This window comes from Aristolochia californica, unplaced genomic scaffold, assembly GCF_029961685.1.
Source record: "Aristolochia californica isolate CCGP_79_NKW_82.1479 unplaced genomic scaffold, dmAriCali1.0.hap1 SCAF_8, whole genome shotgun sequence".
NCBI lineage: Eukaryota > Viridiplantae > Streptophyta > Magnoliopsida > Piperales > Aristolochiaceae > Aristolochia > Aristolochia californica.
Window position 1 is genome coordinate 31672695 of NW_027182279.1, and position 24053 is coordinate 31696747.

The 24053-nt window shown below is 35.7% G+C and overlaps 1 pseudogene; it reads right to left on the reverse strand.

Annotated features, from left to right (window-relative positions):
* The window catches only part of LOC137938409 (protein transport protein SEC23 D-like), a 79823-nt pseudogene extending 64818 nt beyond the window's left edge, over window positions 1-15005 (reverse strand).
* Window positions 15006-24053: the final 9048 nt, after the last annotated feature.

The window sequence follows — 24053 nt, forward strand, 5'->3', positions numbered from 1 at the left end:
TTTTTTTAAAGGTTTGTTCTGCTATTAAGTTAATGTTAACAGAATCTTGTCCTACACAACTAATCTGGATTTCTCAGTAATGTCTAAATAATCCGGTATTAAAGTTTAAAGGTCCAGTTCTATATAATTGTCAGGGGTTAAGAAGGTTTAATTGGTTATTGCTAAATATAGTAATGTCTTGATCTATATCTATAATTTAGTCTAATTGTATATCTCTTTGGTCTACACTTCTCCTTCCTGTTATTCTATCTATTATATTAAATCCTTCACCTTGTATCTAATCCTATTTCTGTAATAACGTCTTAAAAAAAAGTAGTAAATATGAACAAAAAGGAAAAATTCTCAACACACAATAAAAGCAGTAAGTATTAACGTAACAAGAATGATGCCTAATATTATGAAAAGTATAAGCATGAAAGCAATCATAAGAGAAGGAAAAGATAGTTGTAAAAACATCCAGCAGGTAGTTCGTAAAACGCTTCTGTCTTTTAATGTTCTGTCAGAACACTTAGCCAGAAGGTAGTTCCTAAAACGCATCTGTCTTTCAATGTTCTGTCAGAACACTTAGCCTCCCTCCCTCCCTCCATCTAGATACCAATTTGGAGGGGTACTACTTTAATCAGCTTTAATATGGAGTATTTAGAGGTGAATTATTTAGAGTTCTTCTAATTACTTGTCTTCTAGGTATAAATATTTGCCTAGGAGTCTCTACAAATCTTCTGTATGAATATAAAGATAAGGTAAAAAAGACAAAACTAAAGATAACTAAATTACATAAGACTATTGTTAAAGCTATAAAGATAAAAACAATGTATCTAGGGATCTTTCTTTGATTCTGGCTAAAATATTAAGGAATAAGAATATATCAGAGGCTAAAAGATTATCTACTTGTTATGGGAGAAATATAAAATATCCAAATAATTCTAATGCTACTTTTACAAGAACAATATGTAGCTATAAGTTCCTATGATATTGCACAATAATCTCTTAAAATATTATATAATAATCCTAAGTATATGTAATATATAGGTAATATTTGCAAAACAAATCTCAAAAACTGTTTTATTATCTTATTAATTAACAAAATATACATAAAAATGTACAGCGGCGTTGTGACAACCGAGAACAATGCTTGACTCAATTGAGGCAGTGGCGTTTGTCAGGGCTTAGCCCTCACCCAGTAGTTTCCAGCCTTATATACCTTTCTGTAATAATGTCCTAAAATAAAGTAGTAAATATGAACAAAAACGAAAATACTCAATACACAACAAAAACAGGAAGAATAAAGGTAACAAGAACGATGCCTAATATTATGAAAAGTATAACCATGAAAGAAATCGTAAGAGAAGAAAAAGATAGTTGCAAAAACTTCCAGAAGGTAGTTCCTAAAACGCTTCTGTCTTTTAATGTTCTGTCAGAACACTTAGCCAGAAGGTAGTTCCTAAAACGTTTCTGTCTTTTAATGTTCTATCAGAACACTTAGCCTCCTTCCTCGCCCCTCCCTCCCTCTAGGTACCAATTCGGAGGGCTACTACTTTAATTTGCTTTAATCTGAAGTATTTAGAGGTGAATTATTTGGGCTTCTTCTAATTACTTGTCCTCTAGGTATAAATATTTGCCTAGGAGTCTCTACAAATCTTCTGTATGAATATAAAGATAATGTAAAAAAGACAAAACTAAATATAACTAAATTACAGAAGACTATTGTTAAAGCTATAAAGATAAAAATCATGTATCTAGGGATCTTTCTATGATTCTGGCTAAAATATTAAGGAATAAGAATATATCAGAGGCTAAAAGATTATCTACTTGTTCTAGGTGAAATATAAAATATCCGAATATTTCTAATGCTATTATTACCAAGAATAATATGTAGCTATAAGTTCCTATGATATTGCCCAATAATCTCATAAGGTATTATATAATAATCCTAAGTATAAGTAATATATAGGTAATATTCGGAAAACAAATCTCAAAAACTGTTTTATTATCTTATTAATTAACAAAATATACATAAAAAGGTACAGCGGCGTTGTGAAAACCGAGAGCAACGCTTGGCTCAACTGAGGCAGAGGCGTTTAACAGGGCTTTGCCCTCACCCAGTAGTTTCCAGCCTTATATACCTTTCAGTAATAACATCTTAAAAAAAAGTAGTAAATATGAACAAAAACGAAAATATTCAACGCACAATAAAAGCAGTAAGTATTAAGGTAACAAGAACGATGCCTAATATTATGAAAAGTAGAAGCATGAAAGCAATCGTAAGAGAAGGAAAAGATAGTTGAAATAACTTCCAGAAGGAAGTTCTTAAAACGCTTCTATCTTTTAATGTTCTGCCAGAACACTTAGCCATAAGGTAGTTCTTAAAACGCTTCTATCTTCAATGTTCTGTCAGAATACTTAGCCTCCCTCCCCCCCTCCCACCCTCTATATACCAATTCGGAGGGGTACTACTTTAATCTGCTTTAATCTGGAGTATTTAGAGGTGAATTATTTGGGGTTCTTCTAATTACTTATCTTCTAGGTATAAATATTGGCCTAGGAGTCTCTACAAATCTTCTGTATGAATATAAAGATAAGGTAAAACTGACAAAACTAAAGATAACTAAATTACACAAGACTATTGTTACAGGCTATAAAGATAAACATCATGTATCTAAGGTTCTATCTATGATTCAGGCTAAAATATTAAGGAATATGTATATATCAGAGGCTAAAAGATTATCTACTTGTTCTGGGAGAAATATAAAATATCCAAATAATTCTAATGCTATTATTACCAAGAACAATACGTACCTATAAGTTCAGGATATATTTCACAATAATCTCTTAAGGTATTATATAATAATCCTAAGTATAAGTAATATATAGGTAATATTCGCAAAACAAATCACAAAAACTATTTTATTATCTTATTAATTAACCAAATATACATAAAAAGGTACAACGGCGTTGTGACAACCGAGAGCAATGCTTGGCTCAACTGAGATAGAGGCGTTTGTCAGGGCTTAGCCCTCACCCAGTAGTTTCCAACCTTATATACCTCTCTGTAATAACGTCTTAAAATAAAGTAGTAAGTATGAACAAAAACGAAAATACTCAACACAGAATAAAAGCAGTAAGTATTAAGGTAACAAGAACGATGCCTAATATTATGAAAAGTATAAGCATGAAAGCAATCGTAAAAGAAGGAAAAGATAGTTGTAAAAATTTTTAGAAGGTAGTTCCTAAAACGCTTCTGTCTTTTAATGTTCTCTCAGAACACTTAGCCAGAAGGTAGTTCCTAAAACGCTGCTGTCTTTAATGTTCTGTCAGAACACTTAGCCTCCCCCCTCCCTCCCTCTAGCTACCAATTCGGAGGGGTACTACTTTAATCTGCTTTAATCTAGAGTATTTAGAGGTGAATTATTTGGGGTTCTTCTAATTACTTGTCTTCTAGGTATAAATATTTCCCTAGGAGTGTCTACAAATCTTTTGTATGAATATAAAGATAAGGTAAAACAGACAAAACTAAAGATAACTAAATTACAAAAGACTATTGTTAAAGCTATAAAGATAAAAATCATGTATCTAAGGTTCTATCTATGATTCAGGCTAAAATATTAAGCAATAAGAATATATCAGAGTCTAAAAGATTATCTAATTGTTCTGGGAGAAATATAAAATATCCAAATAATTCTAATGCTATTATTACCAAGAACAAAATGTAGCAATATGTTCCTTTGATATTGCACAATAATCTCTTAAGGTATTATATAATATTCCTCAGTATAAGTAATATATAGGTAATATTCGCAAAAGAAATCTCAAAAACTATTTTATTATCTTATTAATTAACCAAATATACATAAAAAGGTACAGCAGCGTTGTGACAACCAAGAGCAACGCTTGGCTCAACTGAGGCAGAGGCGTTTGTCAGGGCTTAGCCCTCACCCAGTAGTTTCTAGCCTTATGTACCTTTCTGTAATAACGTCTTAAAATAAAGTAGAAAATACTAACAAAAACGAAAAAATACTCAATACACAATAAAAGCAGTAAGTATTAAGGTAACAAGAACGATGCCTAATATTATGAAAAGTATAAGCATGAAAGCAATTGTAAGAGAAGGAAAAGATAGTTGTAAAAACTTCCAGAAGGTAGTTCCTAAAACGCTTCTGTCTTTTAATGTTCTGTCAAACAGAACACTTAGGCTCCCTCCCTCCCTCCCTCCCGAGGGGTACTACTTTAATCTGCTTTAATCTGGAGTATTTAGAGGTGAATTATTTGGGGTTCTTCTAATTACTTGTCTTCTAGGTATAAATATTGGCCTAGAAGTCTCTACAAATCTTCTGTATGAATATAAAGGTAAGGTAAAACAGACAAAACTAAAGATAACTAAATTACAGAAGACTATTGTTAAAGCTATAAACAAAAAAATCATGTATCTAAGGTTTTATCTATGATTCAGGCAAAAATATCAAGGAATAAGAATATATCAGAGCCTAAAAGATTATCTACTTGTTCAGGGAGAAATATAAAATATCCAAATAATTCTAATGCTATTATTACCAAGAACAATATGTAAGTATAAGTTCCTATGAAATTGCACAATAATCTTTTAAGGTATTATATATTAATCCTAAGTATAAGTAATATATAGGTAATATTCGTAAAACAAATCTCAAAAACTGTTTTATTATCTTATTAATTAACCAAATATACATAAAAAGGTACAACAGCGTTGTGACAACCGAGAGTAAGGCTTGGCTCAATTGAGGCAGAGGCGTTTGTCAGGGCTTAGCCCTCACCCAGTAGTTTCCAGCCTTATATACCTTTCTGTAATAACGTCTTAAAATAAAGAAGTAAAAATGAACAAAAACGAAAATACTTAACACACAATAAAAGCAGTAAGTATTAAGGTAACAAGAACGATGCCTAATATTATGAAAAGTATAAGCATGAAAGCAATTGTAAGAGAAGGAAAAGACAGTTGTAAAAACTTCCAGAAGGTAGTTCCTAAAATAGTTCTGTCTTTTAATGTTCTGTCAGAACACTTAGCCAGAAGGTAGTTCCTAAAACGCTTCTGTCTTTTAATGTTCTGTCAAAACCCTTACCCTCCCACCCTCCCCTCCTCCCTCCCTCCCTCCCTCTAGATACCAATTCGGAGGGGTACTACTTTAATCTGCTTTAATCTAGAGTATTTAGAGGTGAACTATTTGGGGTTTTTCTAATTACTTGTCTTCTAGGTATAAATATTCGCCTAGAGTCTCTACAAATCTTCATTATGGATATAATGATAAGGTAAAATAGACAAAACTAAAGATAACAAAATTACAGAAGACTATTGTTAAAGCTATAAAGATAAAAATCATGTATCTAAGGTTCTATCTATGATTCAGGCCAAAATATTAAGGAGTAAGAATATATCATAGGCTAAAAGATTATCTACTTGTTCTGGGAGAAATATAAAATATCCAAATAATTCTTATGTTATTATTACCAAGAACAATATGTAGTTATAAGTTCATATGATATTGCATAATAATCTCTTAAGGTATTGTATATTAATCCTAAGTATATGTAATATATAGGTAATATTCGCAAAACAAGTCTCAAAAACTGTTTTATTATCTTATTAATTAACCAAATATACATAAAAAGGTACAGCGGCGTTGTGACAACCAAGAGTAACGCTTGGCTCAAATGAGAGAGAGGCGTTTGTCAGGGCTTAGCCCTCACCCAGTAGTTTCCAGCCTTATATACGTTTTTGTAATAACGTCTTAAAATAAAGTATTAAATATGAACAAAAACGAAAATACTCAACACACAATAAAAGCAGTAAGTATTAAGGTAACAAGAACGATGCCTAATATTATGAAAAGTATATGCATGAAAGCAATCGTAAGAGAAGGAAAAGATAGTTGTAAAAACTTCCAGAAGGTAGTTCCTAAAATGCTTCTGTCTTTTAATGTTCTGTCAGACAGAACACTTAGCCAACACTTGCCCTAAAAGACAGAACATTAATTCTAAAGATAGTTGTAAAAAGGAGATTGCAAACAAGGAGTAAAGAGAACCATTGTTATGATGAATAAAATTAGGACCTAAAATTAAGTCTACTTTGAGTTTGAGATCTCTAACCCATGTTAAAGGTAAAGGATAAGATCCAGAAAAAGTTGAACAGTTGGTAAAGAACTGGATTTTGCCTTCATCAAAATAGGTTGTATATGGGTTATAGGTACCATCTACCTGTTGGCTAAACACTTGTTTATTGGTTTTCTTAAGGAACTGAGGAGGAACTAATCTTCTATGGATAATACATTTGGTACAGCCGGAATCTACTAAAGCATCTAACACGAGGGATTTTTTGTTAGGGAAAATAATCTTTGCTCTAACAAGGATACTGGAAAAAGATTTATCTTGGTTACATACGTAGGAAGTTTCTGGTTCTTCTAATCCTACAGTGATACCATCATAAGAATCTTTTCCTATTGTATCTAATCTATCTTTGAGAAGAGTTATTTCTGCCTCACAGTTTTAAATTTTTTTGCCCATAATTTCCAATTTATTATTGTATACCTCTTTCTAAGACAATCCCTCACATATGAAACAATGGACCTTCTTTTTCTTTTTGTCCCCTCGTTTCTTCTCTTCCGGCCTAGCCTTGGCGTCCTTTGCCAATGACTTCTTCTCCCCTTTCTTTTTCTTCTTAAAATTCATTTTACCATTGTTATTTTCCTTAGGCACTTTGTTAGCCGAATAATTCTTTCTCTCATATTCGGTTAACTTTTCAGCAGTAGATAAAGTTGAAGCTAATGTCTTTACTTCCTGTGGGCTGAGCAAGAATTGAGAAGACGGGAAGTAAAGACATTAGCTTCAGCTTTATCTACTGCTGAAAAGTTAACCGAATATGAGAGAAAGAATTATTCGGCTAACAAAGTGCCTAAGGAAAATAACAATGGTAAAACGAATTTTAAGAAGAAAGAGAAAGGGGTGAAGAAGTCATGGGCAAAGGACGCCAAGGCTAGGCTGGAAGAGAAGAAACAAGGGGACAAACAGAAAAAGAAGGTCCATTGTTTCATATGCGAGGGATTGTCTTAGAAAGAGGTTCCTCAATGCTGCTCAAACTAAGGTGAACAATGGAGGAATTGAGCCTAGGTTGGGCTCCTTAACACTTCTCCATGTTGTTGTCCGTTCAATGGAGGAGAAGGTTGCTCCACTTACGGTAAGACCCTTAAGAGAACTTCTTTTTATCTCTCTAACACTTGCTGGACGTATTGTTCGAGCAGTGGTGGACACTGGCGCCACCCACAACTTCCTTTCGGAGGAAGAGGCTAGGCGCCTAAATATACGAGGAGAGAAAGATGGGAGCCAAATTAAAGCTGTAAATTCTGCTGCTTGTGAAGTCCAAGGCATTGCCAAGAACGTCCCGGTGGAGATAGGCAAGTGGGTTGGATTTCTGAATTTTACTATTGTTGTCATGAATGTTTTCAATGTGATTTTGGGAATGGAGTTTTTCACGGTTTGTAAGGCATTTGTAATGCCGCATGTTGGGGTAGTGGGGATTATGGACAAGCAAAGTCCTTGTACTATTTCTGAACTTGACAACAAAGATGTAACAAAAAAGGACTTAATGCTATCAGCCCTCCTGCTTAAGAAAGGTCTTAAACAGGGCCGCTCTACTTACATTGCTTTTATTTGTGCTATAGAGCAGGTAGAGGTCATGCCTACCCCTAAAGAGCTACAAGCTATACTGCATGAATATAGAGATGTCATGCCTGGACAACTTCCAACGAGGTTACCACATAGGAGAGGGATGGACCATCGCATAGAGCTTGAGCCCGGAGCAAGAAAGCCAACACAACCACCATACCGAATGGCGCCCAAAGAGCTGGACGAATTGCGAAGACAGCTCAGTGAGTTGCTGGACGTTGGGTTCATAAGGCCAAGCAAAGCAACTTATGGGGCCCCTATACTGTTTCAGACTAAGAAGGATGGAAGAATGAGATTGTGCATCGATTGTAGGGCGCTCAACAAGGTAACTATAAAGAATAAGTACCCTATTCCTCTTATTGCAGATCTCTTTGATCAATTGAAAGAGGCGCAAGTTTTCTCCAAATTGGATTTTCGAAGTGGTTATTACCAAGTCCGGATTGCTGAAGGAGACGAGGGGAAGACTACTTGTTTAACCAGATATGGGGCTTACGAATTCATGGTTATGCCCTTTGGCCTAACCAATGCACTTGCAACATTTTGCACTCTCATGAGCGAGGTATTTTCCGAATACTTGGACAGGTTTGTCGTTGTTTATTTGGATGACATTGTGGTGTACAACAAGAGTATGGACGAGCACAAGAAACACCTCAAAAGGTGTTCGAAACGTTGAGAAATAATCAGTTGTATGTCAAGGAGGAGAAATGCTCCTTTGGGTTGCAAGAGGTGTCCTTTCTTGGAAATTGGATAGGGGGAGGACGAATTTTAAGAAAAAGGAGCAAATCAAGGGATTTGAATGGAGGATCAAATCAAGGAGATTTAATAAGGGAGGATCTCTACTCTCATTGGACAGAAGCATGAGAGAAGGGAGGGGTTGAAGCCTATAAATACCAAGGCATTCAACCGTTGTACATTCATTCAGCATAGACGAGAGGGAGAGTTTTTGTAGAGTGCTGGCCATCCACCTTGGACGGTCACTCCTTGTAATCTTCTCTAGTATTAATACAAGGTTACTTTCTCTTCCTATTCCATTGTCTTTCTATCTTTTCATTGCTCATGCTTCATTTGAGAGGAAGGAGTTTGCAACGTTGATCTAAGGGGTGAGAGGTTGTACTACCTTTGACGAATTGAAGGTAGGCCATCACGGGAGTTGGAGTTCCGCTAGCCTAAGTGAGTTTAGGCTCATCTGACCTCATGACGAACTAGGTGGGGGGCCTTGTACCTACCTCGGCAGAGTCTCGAAATGGCAGTGGAAGCGGATGCAGGCCAAAAAAGCCAAACAGCTCCTAAAGGCCCGTCTTTGCCGTGAGTGCCAGATTTACAAAATGAGGCAGAGGGCAGAACTTAGAGCTGCAGTTTCTGAGCTTGAGTGACCGTGGGAGGTTGTTGAGCGAGCCCCAACTCTCTTTTCCATCAAAGCCGACGAGCAGTTGAAGGCTTTGGCTAACAGGTCTCAGTTTTCTGGAGGCTACGATCTGTGGTCGGAACGGGATGAGACTCAACTTTTTCATAACTAGGATTGGCTCCCTTCCGCGAGGGTTTTCCCTAAAGGGGCTGTGCACAAAGTCAAACCGTATGGTATTATTGACAGTGTTGGGCGCACCAGTTATTCAGAAATGACAGACGTTGAGGAAGATTTACCCAAGAAGAGGAATGGGACTAAAAGATCGATTCTCTTGTTTGGATGCCCATGAAAAATAAGAGAGAAAAAAAGAGAAATGTGGTTTCTCTTGTTTGGATGCACAAGGAAAATGGAAAAGAAAAGAAAATAGAGCATGCATATTACCAACCACAAGTAATATGCATGCTCAGATTTTTAGGGAAGTTTCGTATTTCAGTCCTTAACCTATTTCCGCCATGTTCCATTATCAGCGCTTTCAATCTCTTCATCGCACAACCGCATTTAGACATTGCTGACCTGGGCGTTGCAGACGAAAGTCACGGAATATATGTCAGCTACAGGTAAGCTCATTTCTCCCATTTGATCTCCTTCATCCTTATTCTCTCCATGCAATGTAGTACAGAATTTATGCAATTCAAATTATTTTGAGATCCTTTATGAGTTATAGATCTAGTCATATTTCATTTCTTAATAACTCTGATATGCAAGATTATCTCTATTTGTTTTCCATACTTTTAGGATTCTTTGAACTTAATATTAAATATGTATTTTATGGAAAGTTTTAAATGTAGGTTAAAGTTCAAACCCGACTCGAGCTTGAGCTCAAATTTGGTTAAAATTCTTGGGCCTGAGCTCGATTCCAATTTTAGTCTCAAAGCTAAGCTTGAGCTCAAACTCAAGTTCAAAGTATTCAAATCAAGCAAAGCTCGAACATATATAGGTTCGAGTTTGGCTAGGCTCAAGAGAGTGGGAAATGTATATAAAAGTCACATTTTGTATATAGGTCATGTTTTTATATAAGTCACATTGGCATAATATTATGCAGTGTTTATAAACAATTTTATGCAGAGTTTATACACAATTTTATGCAGAGTTTATGTACAAAGGTCATGCCCAATTTTAAGTAAAATTTATGCATAATTTTATGCACAGTTTATTTGACTTGTATTTTATGCAAAGTTTTAAATGTAGGTTGGAGCTTGAACCCAGCTCAAGCTCAATTCCAATTTTAAGCTTAAGGCTAGGCTCGGCTCTAGCTTGAGTTCGAAGTATTTAAATCAAGCCCAGCTTGAACATATGCAGATTCAAACTCGGCTCGATTCGACTCGATGCCACCCTAGGCACTGCACGTATAGGCTGGGCACATACAGACTAGTGCCTGAACACCAAGGCATGGAGGCAAGTCAGATTAGTGGCAGCCAACTTTTTTTTTTTAATGATGATAAACTTATTTCAAAGAAAGGGAAGATACATCAAGGGAGACCTTCCCTAACAATAAGAGATTGAAGGGGGGACCTAGGCACACAAATCAGCAACCGAAATGGCTGATAAGTATATGAGACGAAGTACAAGAAATGGTGGATACAATATCCAAAATATCAAGAAAAATCTGCCAGTGACGCCACGAGGGGAAGGATGAGGTGGAGCACCATCCGATGACAACCTTGGACTCTCCCTCCATGATAAGGAGGCCACTAAAGCGATCCTTAAAAATACACAAGCCGTGAAGGAGACCTGAGAGCTCAGCAATGGTTGAGTCAGCAATTCCGAGAGGGCCACAGTAAGAGAGTATGGCAGTGCCGCCCGGATCAAAAATCACCCCGCCAAAACCATCCAAACCCGGGTTCCCAAAGGCGCTACCATCAAAATTCAGCTTATAATGGTTCCTAAATGGTTTCTAGTCACGTGGGCCATGGGGTGTTAGCTGGGGCGGTTGTACATGAGGAGGCATGCGCCAAGAAGCACATGACCATTCGAAGAGGCATGTGGCCAGCAATTTCCCCAACTATATATAGGGGGGCTGGATGAGTGCCAATCAATCAGACATTGACATAGAGACTCAAAGGAGTGCTCGGATATCTTGTATGTAGACAGATTTGTGTATATGAGAAAAGTTTTATTGTGTGCCAACTATTTGTATGCAAGGGAGGCTGACTAGTGTGGGTTATCCCAAGGATGCAACTTGGCCGACACAGGTAAAAGTAAATTCAACTTTCCACTGCATAACTGAACCCATGCAACACCTAAGCTCTAACATTACAAGCATGATCTTTTCACAGTATGGCACCCCATGAATGAATGAGCAGGCCAAGTCGTCTCACCAAAATCGATTTAAAAAAAAATGATCCCTATTCAAAAAATATTTTCTGAGTAATTAAGAGTGAATTTTACTCTTCAATGCAGATGAACAGTTAATGTCATTCTACATCATTTAAAAAAAAATGTCATTCTTCAATCATTCAGAAAAAGTGATTCCACGTTCACTCACAAAAAAAAAAAAAGTATGATTTCTCAAAATGATGGATATAAGCAAATCAACTTACATGTCCTGAGGAAGTGTAGAGTCATCAGTATTAGAGTACAGAAACAGTGAGCCGCCACTCTCGATGCTAAGGAATTTTAATGAAGCTAAGTCTGTATATTCATTGGTAACAGCAAATATGTCCACACAAACCCCCGATTGAACAGCAACAGCTGCCTGTGCAAAGTCATCATGGATTATTTTTCCAAAGATCTGTAGATTCTACAAAACTCAACCATTTCAGCACTTGGGTGTATATAGAGGCATAAGGCAATTTACCAGTTCTTTGTAGAAGGGTGTCTGCTCAGGAAGCAGTGCACAGTCTGCATCCTTTCCTTTACTGGCATATTGCTCACCATAACGCCTTGTATCTAATTGACTGGCTCCATAATCAGGAGGACCAGACAAAAATGTAAAAACCCTAGCTGCAATCAATTTTTGACCCACATAAATATCTAATAAACAAATGCTGATAGTCACTAATGCAGTCGATTTTGGAGCCACATAACCAATAAACGAATGTTTACAAATACTAATGCAATTAGTACAATCAATTTTAAGAAAACAAAATTCAAAAAGGTAAATTGAGACAAGATATTCTTCCAGGCCCCTATTGTCGCCCTTGAGAGGAAACACTCCACCCAAGGAAAAGAACATGTTATTACCTCGTAAGAGGAAGTATCCAAAAAAATTGTGACCAATGCTTTTCCAGGAAACCGATAATCAACCATTGAAAAACCAATTCTTTCAATTGGCAACATTTAGCTCATTTCCAGCCATTATGGTTTCACAAGACATAATTAATAGAATTAACATATACTTTTCATAGTGAGGGATAAAGACAATCCTAGATTCAAAGCAGAAATCTTCAAAAATACGAATAGAAAAACAAGGAATGACTCTCCAGATTTATCCCTCACAATAAGTTGCATGCATATGACTAATGAACATCAATGGGAAAAGAACAATGAAAACACTCAACTTTTTTAAAGAGAGAGCATCCAGAAATAAGGGGTACAGGCCATTTTTTCAATAATGAAAAAGATTTTATTAAAAAAAAATTAATGATAGATTTTAGTTGAAAGAATAAGTCTACCCATAAGGAAAACAGAACCAGATATATCTTGTGCATAGAAAAGAGGAAGACATCAAACATGGATGACACACTTTGGTGGTAGTAACTGCAAGAATGTTTGATGATCTAAATCTGGTGCCACCAGATGTCAATAAGTTGAAAGATTAACCGAAATTTCCTCATAGCACTGCTCCATCCTCAATGGGAATCAGAAGCCTTTTCTCATCCAAGGATGGAGGCTTTGCAATTCAAGACCACTTCCTAAGAAACAAAATGTCATTTTGTAAATCCATTTACAGGTAATATGCATTTACTTGATTTTCAACAAACATCACTAAATAGTTAGAACAAAGATGACTATAAAAGAAACATAAGTTAATTTATTTTGGTCCATGATAGTGTAAAAGAAGCACAGGGAAGTAAGAATTGGACTTTACCATACCCAGTGCAAATGTATTTCCGTATTCTGATCTGAGGTAGCTAATTAGAGCCTCCATTGCAGCTTCAAAACCTCTGCCACCTAATAATATACCATCATGTCCTTGTCCAACAGCTATAGTTCTTTCCCATGAAGTTGTAGGTTTCAGTGTTTCCAAGGCTGCAGCTATTCGGTCTTTGCAAGTATCTACCTGTTGGAGAATGAACCAAATCTTCATTAAAATCCATTTTCCAATTAATTGTAGTGTTGGTAGAGATTCTTTTTTTTTAACAATTTGAAGTCAAGGGTATGTTGACATTGTCCATCATAAACATACAGGAGCCAAGAAAGAAAACAATGGCATGGCATCTTCAAGCTCAAAGGGAAATGAAGCATCTGTATCTGGGGGGAATAAAGACATTTTTGACAACTGGTATGGGTCCTTGCACATCGTATAAGCCTATCTTATGACTGAATGTAACAAGCCCAAACAGAGAACCTGGCCCAAGTGCTGCAAATGTAAAAGGTAATTGGTATTAAAACATTATCATAAACAAGAATAATAATTACCAATGCAACCACAAATGTGTGAAAAGCTGAGGGTGATCGTCTAAAATATTGATCACCTTATGAAGGCCAATACTGAGATAAACAATTGCCCACCTTCTAAAGCAGCCAGTAGCGCACTTTTGATCAACTCCAAAAACTCCTCATAACTATTTAGTGGATGAGCATTCAATTGATTGAACTATACAATGTTCCTGAAACATGAACAGTATCTTTAATGAAGTAGCCATTTGTTAATGCTTGATGACACCAAAAAAGAAAAAACAAGAATGCCAATTATCTTTTCTCCCAATAAATCTTCAGGCAACATTTGGCTCCTAACAGGTAACGTAATACAGGAAATGATTGGACATAAAGCAGCTTGACTGAACTAGTTTCATCAATTGCATAAGTTACCATTACTCCGTCTGGACACAACACTCCAAAGTGGGAATCAAGAATTCGTCATTTATCTTGGCTGGATAAATATGTAATCCTGCCCACGTTGTTTACCATAAAAAAATTTTACATGATACAATAAAAATATTTGAATACTCGGATACATCGAGTGCATAACTAGTACCATTGTACAAGTCAATACAGATTCGACAAGGAAAACACATACAAACATAGCAACATAATCACCTCAATACATGAGCCATCTTATCAGTAAACCATGGTTAAACATTTAACAATAACAAAAGAAGACACCCCTACAACACTTACACCTCGATCTAGGAAATACAAACTCTATATAAGGTACTAATAAACACTTTCGAAAAAAAGCAAAATGCAGTAGTAACATCGATAAAGATAAAATGTAGCAAAGGTCGCATATGAAATGAAGGGTATGATCACAAAGACTATCGGATCTTACATGCAAGATCCACTGCTGCAACATAAACCGGCCGAGCCTTCACAACTTCCTCGCCGTCATCTGGTAAGATCAAACGATATTAGACTTAAATTCTCACAGCTAAATGATCTAGTAAAACTCAGGTTCAATTATAATAAAACGGAACTCTACTAGGTAGCTCGAGATCTATGAAGGAAGAGCACATCTCTGCACATAATTCCGGTCAAGAGTAACGAGCGATTGTTTCCGACATTAACCCATTAAGAGTGCCACAGAGAGAACAAGTCCAAGCCCATTGTTCAAGCTCGCAGTAGGAATTGAAATAAGCCCAACAATTATCGCAGCGAGGAACAAGGTTACCGTTGGACCCAAAAACAGGGGGGTTACCAAGCTCGTCAACTGGAGAAAATGGGGAACTGGTGACTCCCCAAGGAGGCCGAAGGCTTCCTGTGCATCGGGATCGGTCGGGAAACGAGATACTGTCGCCCTAACCGCCATCGACGAGAAGACAGCAACAGAGTTGCAGAGTCGCGAGGTCGATAAAAACCCAAATAATGAGGGAGAAAAAAAAACACACAAACTTCTTACCCTGCTTGGCTCGATTCGTCTAAACCAGCGATCTAGTAAACGCCGTTTGAGCTGGTCCGGTCAAAGAAAAAGCGGGATAATTCAGATGGGAAAGCATGGGTTGGGTTTTGAGAACCCAAACCCCAACTCGGAAACCGAACGGTTTAGAAATCAAACATTATCCATTGTCTCATTCCCAAGTCAACCTAGTAATTCTCCAATTAAAATAATTTTTAAATATAAAAATAATTAAAGAATACAATGCATAAAATTATTATACAATGTAAAAATATAAATAATAAAAAATAAAAAAATAGATAAGTTTTATATATATGTTATTTTAATTTTAAAAAAATATCAATAAGGTATTTCCATCAAGTTTAGGTCAAATTTGGGAAAACCCAAGCCTACCTCCAACTTAGATTTCTTTCCCTCCATCCCTTCTCCTCCCAACGGAGTGAATTTAAGTTTTTTTTTTTTTTGCCCACTCCTAACTTTGATTATGTGTTGGACCTCAAGTCCCAAACTTGACCAGAACTTAGGGTTCTTTCCTTCTATCCCTTCTCCACCCAACGGAGTGAATTTAAGTTTTTTTTTTTTTTGCACACTCCTAGTTTTGATTATGTGTTGGACCTGAGTCTTTGATGAGGACAATGTAACCTCAGGTTTGTGGAGGTCATGAGAAACATGATTGAAACATAACAAAGTATACCCTAGCTAGCACATATTTTACTTATGTTATGGAGATTACATGTAACGAGTCATAAAAAATTTAAGGGTGTGTATATGCCGATAGAACATTATAAGAAAAATAAATAGAGGAATTTATTTTTTGAATGTTTTTCTAATATTTGCACTATTTAATGAATAGAAATTTTTTTCTTTTTGATCTTCTTGTCTTTAAAAAAAATAACTATGTTTCTTATTGCTTAATCTGATATCACGGGAAAATTAAGCCAAGAAGATTTATGTTGATTGCTCATTTTCTATATTTAATTTCTTATTTTGTTCCAATTTTAAACACTACAGCTACATAATTATTATTTTATTTTATTTTCAATGGCGTCACAAATGCAAGAAAATTTTCTAAGAGAATTTGTCAATAAAAACATCATCCAATGAGAAAATTAGTAAAAGAAAAAATAATTTTCTCACCGTTTTATTTTCCTAAGTCGACACAAAAGATCCTTAAGCGTTGATGTTAATGTCTTATGCAACTATCAAAATTAACTAAATCATCTCTTACAATAGCTGAATTGCCATCAATTGTGCATTAAATTGGAAATTGAAGTGAAGAAAAGTATTGATGTTGTTAGATACATACCCTTTATAACACACTCTAGTGGTCTATGGTAAGAGTTGGAGCGAGAAAATAGAAGATTTAACTTGTTGAGTCAATACCCCAAAGGAAAAATTGAAAGAAAACTATTATGAAGATGGCAAGTAAAGTGGAAGACCTTAAAGATTGTAAAAGTCAAATTTTATATAAAAGTTATAAAACCTAGTTCGTATGGATTAAACCATGGAATTTAACAATAATTCAAGTCCATCCAAGAAAAAAATGTATTATTGATCCATTCAGTGTTTTTCATGGGTTACCCTAGATTTGAGAAAGGGTATATAGATGTTATGACCCTCAAAGTAGAACTTGGTATGTTTCGACATTTGTTTCCTTCTTTTAAGATAATCCTTAACTACCGGCCCAACATGTTCAAAGATCATTCTCATGGGGAAGTACTTATTGTCCTACCAAGGAATGCATTGGAAGATACAGATAATGACAGAGTTGAGAATTGTGATGCTCCTCTTCAAGGCTCCCTGTAGTCATTTCTTCCGGAGGAGAGTGCTCCTCTTCCTTATTTCCTAATTTGCATTTGCTTGTTGTTATTAGGAAGGGAGTTAGACAATGTACTTGATTTCCCATCTCAATGTTTTTGTCGTCATTTGATTGATTCTCTTCTTGCTATAAGGTTTGTTTTGTCTACTCTTGATGTTTCATGTGTTCCACTAGTTGTGTCGAAGCTTTTTTGAGTCCTCATCGAAAATCTAGAATTGAAGATGAAAGTGTTGCTCTTGTGTCTTAGAGTACTTGGTATCTCTTTATATTCCTCCCCTAAATGCCAAAAATGTGGATTGGATATGGGTCTTTACCATTCAAGTCAAAGCTCAATTGGTAACTAAAGATTACATACAAACTTATGGCATTGACTATCATGTGAGATTTTTCCGAGTTGATAAATTAAATTCAAACCAATTTGATATCTATGGTTGTGAAAAAGGGATGCTTACGTCAACAATTGGATGACATTTTTTATACAGTGATCTCAATGCAAAAGTCTATATAGAACAACCACCTAGTTTTGTTGCTTAGGGAGAGTTAAGTAAAGTATGCAAATTGCATAAAGCCATTTATGGGTTGAAACAAACCCTTCGATCATAGTTTGAGCAATTCAATCGTGTTGTTCTAGGGTTTGGATTTTATAGAAGTAACTATGATCAATCTATATTTATTTTGGAAAGAGTAACAAGTTGTGTGATATTGATAGTACTTTATGTAGATGATAAAATTTTGTCTGGAGATGACAAAGGTGGACTTGTTAAGATTAATGCCTATCTTCAAAAGCATTTTCAAATTAAAGACTTTGGGATTCTTAAATACTTTTTTTGGAAATAGATGTGGCAAGAAACAAATCATGTATTATTTTGTCTCAAAGGAAATCTATAATTTATCTTCTAAGTGAAATTGGATTATTGGGAGCTAAACTAGTTGATACACCACTAGAACCTAATCTTGATTTATTTTATGCTAGTTCTCCTCCTTTAAAAGATCTAACTTCTTATATATGCTTAGTTGGAAAGCTCATATATGTTATTGGTGATGAGGCCGATATATTGTATGTTGTGGGACTAGTTAGTAGGTTTATGGGAAAGTTCATGCAAAGGTTGTTCATTGAATACTTCAGCATCTAAAAGGAGGACCAGGGAGAAAATATTTTGTAAGTATTAGCATCACATAAAAGTGATGGACTACTATGCTAGAGACTATGTTGGATAAAAGGTGACATGAAGTCAAGCACTGGTTATTGTACCTTTGTTGGGAACATTTGAAGCATTGAAAAGTAAGTGAACAAAAAGTAATAGCAAGATCAAGTACAGAGACTGAATGCAAATCTATGGCACCTATCACTTGTGAAATGATCTAGATACAATCTCTTTTGTCAAAATTTGGTGTGGAGGTAAATTTGATTGATAGTTATCAAGTGATAATCAGGCCTTGATCTTTATAGCCAATAATCTTGTTTTTTATGAACGAACGAAGTTCATCAAATTATATGGTCATTTCACCAAAGATTAAGTGTACTAAGTGGAAGAATCATAACCCTCATATGAGAATTGAACATCAATTGACAAATATATTTACTAAGGCATTGCATGGAGCTTAGTGTGATACCTCGTGCTCCAAACTGGTATTATTTGATGCATATTTCATAGCTTGAGGAGGAGTGTTAAAACTTAATTAAAATATGTATGAGTGTAGTTTATTGAGAACCTTGGGGGTAATTTTGTAATCATTTAATCACTCTCATATTTAAGTAAATGCAATGCATGAGTGAGGTGTAGTCGAATTTTTCAAGTTTGCCCTCTTTAAATGTTTCTCTTTTCTTTCTTCTTCTTCCTTTGTCTTCTACTACTTTACTTCTTTCTTTTTTCTTATCCTCATCTCTCTTACTTTATTTTTTTATGTTCTTAATTAACAAAATATCATAACTTTATTTTGTCATCTGAATTTTTCCAAATATAATGCCCATTAACAAGCCATGCCTCAATTAGCCCAATGCCAGCAAAATTAACAGCAGAAAACCAATTAAAAAAAATCTTTCCAAGAATAGAGCCTTTTAAGTTAGTACCACATGAGATTCTTTGGAATGAATTCACCTCCTTGGGACCCTCAGGTGCCTCGAACAGCCCCTCCTACCCACATTAGAAAGTCCAATCTCTTGCAATGATTGGGTTCTCCTCACTGGCATTTTAACTTGCATGAATTTAAAACAAATATAGTCGGGAAAAAGAGAGAGAGAGAGAGAGAGAGAGAGAGAATGTCTCCTTCTCCAAACCCTAAAAGCTCAAAATTTGATAAAAACGTCCTACTATTTGGCTTTCATCTCTACTGGTTGAACTCCAAAAACACATTTAAATAAGGCCCCGAGTTTGTTCACAATTCAAATTGAGTAAGGGCATCCTGAGAGCACATGCTAACATTCCTTACTCCCATCAGGGGCTTTTAAAATAAAATTCAGGAGAATCCCATTGAAGAAACTCCAGAATAGCTCTTGTTTCTAAAAGCTTAGAAACCCTCAAAATTCTCACAGAGAGTAAAAAAACTCTCCAGCTTTAACTTACCTCGTTCTCATTATATGCGTTGCTTGAGATTCTTCTTATACTGTCCTTGAGCTCCATGCGTTTCAGATATCAATAAATCCTGTCTTCCTTGACCATTCTTATTTTGGCTTTTTGTCTCGACTTGATACAGATGCCAATCTCTACAGTGTGAATAACCCACGTTAGAAAACAACATCTCTGTCCTTTGTCGTCCTCCAATACTTGGATCTTCATTGAAAGAACTGTAAACCAGCCACTCAAAAGAAGGAAAATGTAATCTCCATGGAAATGGAATCAAGACCCCTTTTTTTCTCTTTCTTGTAATGGTGAAATGCCAACAGAGGTGTCTATGTACCTACTGCAGCAGAGCAAGGAGCGATGCTATTTCAGGCATCCATTGTAAGAACTGGTCAAGAATGGAATCGTAGCAGTAACTCTACTGCCTGCAAATGGAGGTAGAGGGGAACTGAAACAGAGCTGGAAACAACCCCACCGTGAAAGCAGAATCGTTGACATGGACATGGCATGCCAGAACCGAACCCCTCACAGGAGTCAGAGCTAGTGATGCGTCTGGGTTTGTTGATCAGTATATGCTGCTTCTGCATGTGGTTGTTGTATTGACTACGTCAATTCCCAAGGTTTACCATATCCATGCAGACATAGATGTACCTCACTGAGAGCTCAGATATGGATTTACTGAACTTAAAACAACTGAAGATGGAGTGTCTAATTCGTTCTATGGGCAGCTGAAATGAAGAACTGTGAGAAGACATGGACGTGCCCTTTGGCGCACACATGGCCAGGCATGCAGGCACTGGTTGGCGATGGTGGCTGATAGCGACAAGAAGATGTCAGTCTGGGCCCAGGACTCAGTCGCAGATGATATCAAAGATGACGATGAATCGAAACTAGGGTTTTTGTGTTTGGTGGGGGGTGGGGGAGGGATTGAGTAGTCAATTATGAACCTGGAACAAAAGGGATCCTACATAGAGATGGCCAATAGTTCCTTTTTCTATCTGGTGCAGATTCTCATTGTGAGACTCCTAACTTTGGGGTTGGGATTTTAATAGATGTGAAATTTAGAAAAAAAAAACAGAGTTGGAGATAAAAGGCCACAATATGTTATATGCTCTCACATGCTTTGTATATATTAGGCATAGTTTGTAAGGTTGACAAGGAACAAATTTAGAAGGGTGGTGAATAAGTTTGTTAACTTTTGCTTTTAATTTTAAATGGTTTTGCTTAATTCCTATGTATGTATTTGTTTCTTCAATTAATCCAATGTGTAAAACTAAATATATAGTTTAAAACCAATTTCACAGTTTACATTTATGCATAGTGATCAAGGTACAAGCCGGAGTAATCACATAGAAAGTACACATATACAATATTTTTAGGTAGTTCATAATTCTTTCACAGATTGCTAGTCCCCCTCCCAAGATGTTTTAGCACCTTGAAACTCCGTTAAGTTGGGGTTGGCCTATGATATTTAAAATAAATCGTCTTTAAGGCCAATTATAATACTATCCATGCAAGAACTTACAACAATTCACTAAGCTCACTAGCCTAACCCGCAAAGGGTTTTTCCAATAGCTAACTAGGGTGGTCTAGCCTAGACTTTGACAAATTTGCAACAACTCACTAGGCACATCAACTTAAACCTACAAAAAGATTTTCAACACTGCCTACCTACAAGGTCTTATGCCTCACACAACAACAAACACAACTTTCCAACTTCTATTCTCAACCACGATAATTTTTCTCAAATAATTTTGGAATTAGGACGATTTTACCTATTCAAAGTTTGACCCAATTGCAAATGATTACTTGCTTAGAATATAGTCCAATGTAAATTACATGTTAATAGATAGATTTTAACAATCTAAACACAAGCAAATAAGTACACCAACTCTAAGTACTTACCCATGTACTTAGCAACTTAAAATATCCATTAATGATAGATTTAAAAATATAATCAAGTCAGTATAATCTTCAATGACTTGATTAAAAAGTGTAGTCTCCATGTAAATTCGAGATTGGTTTTAATTGCAAACTAGGTAATGCACATACAACTACTTAATGTAATGATTGAAATATCTCAAAGTATATGCATGTCAAATACTTAGATTTGATCCACATTTTAATACTTAAGAAAGACCCTTTCAAATACCCCACTAAAACAACATACAAACATGTATTGATATTATTGATGCTCCAAAATTGATTTCAAATGGTTGTCAACCGCACAGCTATTCACGATGTTATGATTGATTCAAATATGAACTTAAACTTACATTGCACACATTTAAAAAGCTGAAATATAAGCATTCGATAAGGATTTAAATGATCAAGTAAAAAAATACATAGGTCAATGAAAAAAATTATCGAGTTTGGCTTCCTTTCATGCTTTAGAGAAGGTAAAAAACTCCTTGAATCATGCGGGAGGGCTTAGGAGGTTTGGTTTTCACTATGATGAGAGAGAAAGTTTGTTTGGGGTGTGTTTGGGTTAAATAGCACGAGTTCCAACATTCAAAAAATTAGTTATTATGGCTAGAAAATGACTTTTTTTGTATTTTAGAAATAATGGGTTAACAAAGGTTAATTTTTTTAAAAAATATATTAAATTATTTTTTTGATGTTGAACACAATAATAGGTCACTAGTAAAATTTTGAAACTTAAAGCTCCTAAAACTGAGCTTGAAATATTGTAGAATATATTTTTTGTGCAACACAACAACAATTTTAGAATGTGGCCAACTTCTTTCATTGTGTTTGACCTCTTATGATGTTTTCACTTCCTCCTATTGAAGAATTTGACTCCTTTGTACCTTAAACTTGATCTTTGCAGTGGTCAACTTTTTTGATCATTTTTACTCTTTTACTCTCTTTTGGGTTGGTCATCCTGAAGTTTGGGCAAACATTCCTCAGTAGAGTCTCTTCTCTCTCTTATTTGGACAAATGGTGTTGCAGGTTGTTTAACGATGAACTTCTTGCTAACCCTTTTTGTATGAGCCATTTGGGAAGACCATGGCCGGTCAAAAGGATATGTTACCAGAAATCTCTTTTGAGGCCTTTTGAGGTAAGAGGCATACTTTATGTATATCATTAGTAACTTGAGTATTTGTTATAATAAAAAAATATCTCAATGAAGATCTTGAGATCTACAATCTCCCCCTATTTATAATGATAAACAATCATAAGTGATTTCTATGGAGTTTTTATCTGAATTCAATTTTCCTTGGGAACTTTCTTTCTAGGTTGCCCAATGGTTCATTCGTTCTCCCTAAACACACCATGCCTTATCTCTAAAACCGATTTTAGAGATAAGTATCACATTTCAAATATGCATCTAATATAAGAATGTTAAAATAAAAAGTAATATTTGACTCATTTCAAATGTGTTTTGAAGCTTTTAAATCAAAATCATAATAAATTGACTTACAAAATAAAGGAGAATTTCTAGTCTTGAGAAATAAATATATTGCAAGAATATGATAACAAAATAATATACCTACTAAAATAACTTTACTAATGGAATTTAGAAGAAAAAAAATTATTTTCTCATAAATTCCGTTATGTTACTTGATTATCACATTCCAAAAAAGGAGGCCTTCCCCTCCAATTGGCTTTATTGATGCAAACGAGCATTAGGGGGGGTTCCCATACCCCAACCCTCAAATAAGGAAGGGGAAGGCCAACCCCATCTATCGACAATGTTCTCGTCAACACACAAAGAGAGGAGGGGCCTACCTCCTTCTCTATTTCATGTAAGTCCTACATGTGGTCTTGATTATTTCAATATCAATTATTTATGCACAAAGTTGATTTTTTACAACATGACATTTTAAGAGGGTTGAATTGTATATTTAGATAAATAAATTTCATCTTCATATGATTAGTCAATAAAAAAAATTGAATCAAGCTACGGGAGGCTGATTTCTCTATTGATACCTAAACGAGCTTAAAGATGGAAGACTCCAAAATGGTGGAATAAACTCCATCCAGCCCCAAAAGCGGCGGAACCCTAAGTGTCTTAAAAGTAATTACAAATGATTTGCTCATGATATGGCCTGGCCCGTGAGCTAAACAGACTTCCAATCCCCTTCTTCCCTTTCACTACAAGACAAAATCCAACATCCACATCAGGACAATTGCAAGGCCGGCCACCTCACTTGCCACCAAAACCAGAAACAAAACCAGACTCCTCCTCTGTAATCTTCTACAGTCTCTTCAATCCTATATCTTCCCCTCTTCTGCAGCCTCTCTGTCCTATATCTTCTCCTCTTCTCCTTGTTTTTTTTCTTCTTCCTCTTCTTCGGCTGAGAGGGTGAGAACAAGAGCGAGAGGAGACTTTGATCAATTATCTGTTACCCGCCCCTGCTCTGAGAGTTAAAATCTTCTGCAACTGAAAAGCTGAGACGTCTCTGGGCTTTACTTCGCATAATTTGACTGGAGAGTGAGTTTTTGGGATGTAAGTTTTCTTTTTGGTTTTCATCGGAAGAACTAAAAATCCCTAAAAGTTGAACTGTCGATTTTCTTGATCCAGTTGCAGAATTCACCCAAAATATGCAGAGCTAGCTTTTGTGATGGCTCTTTTCC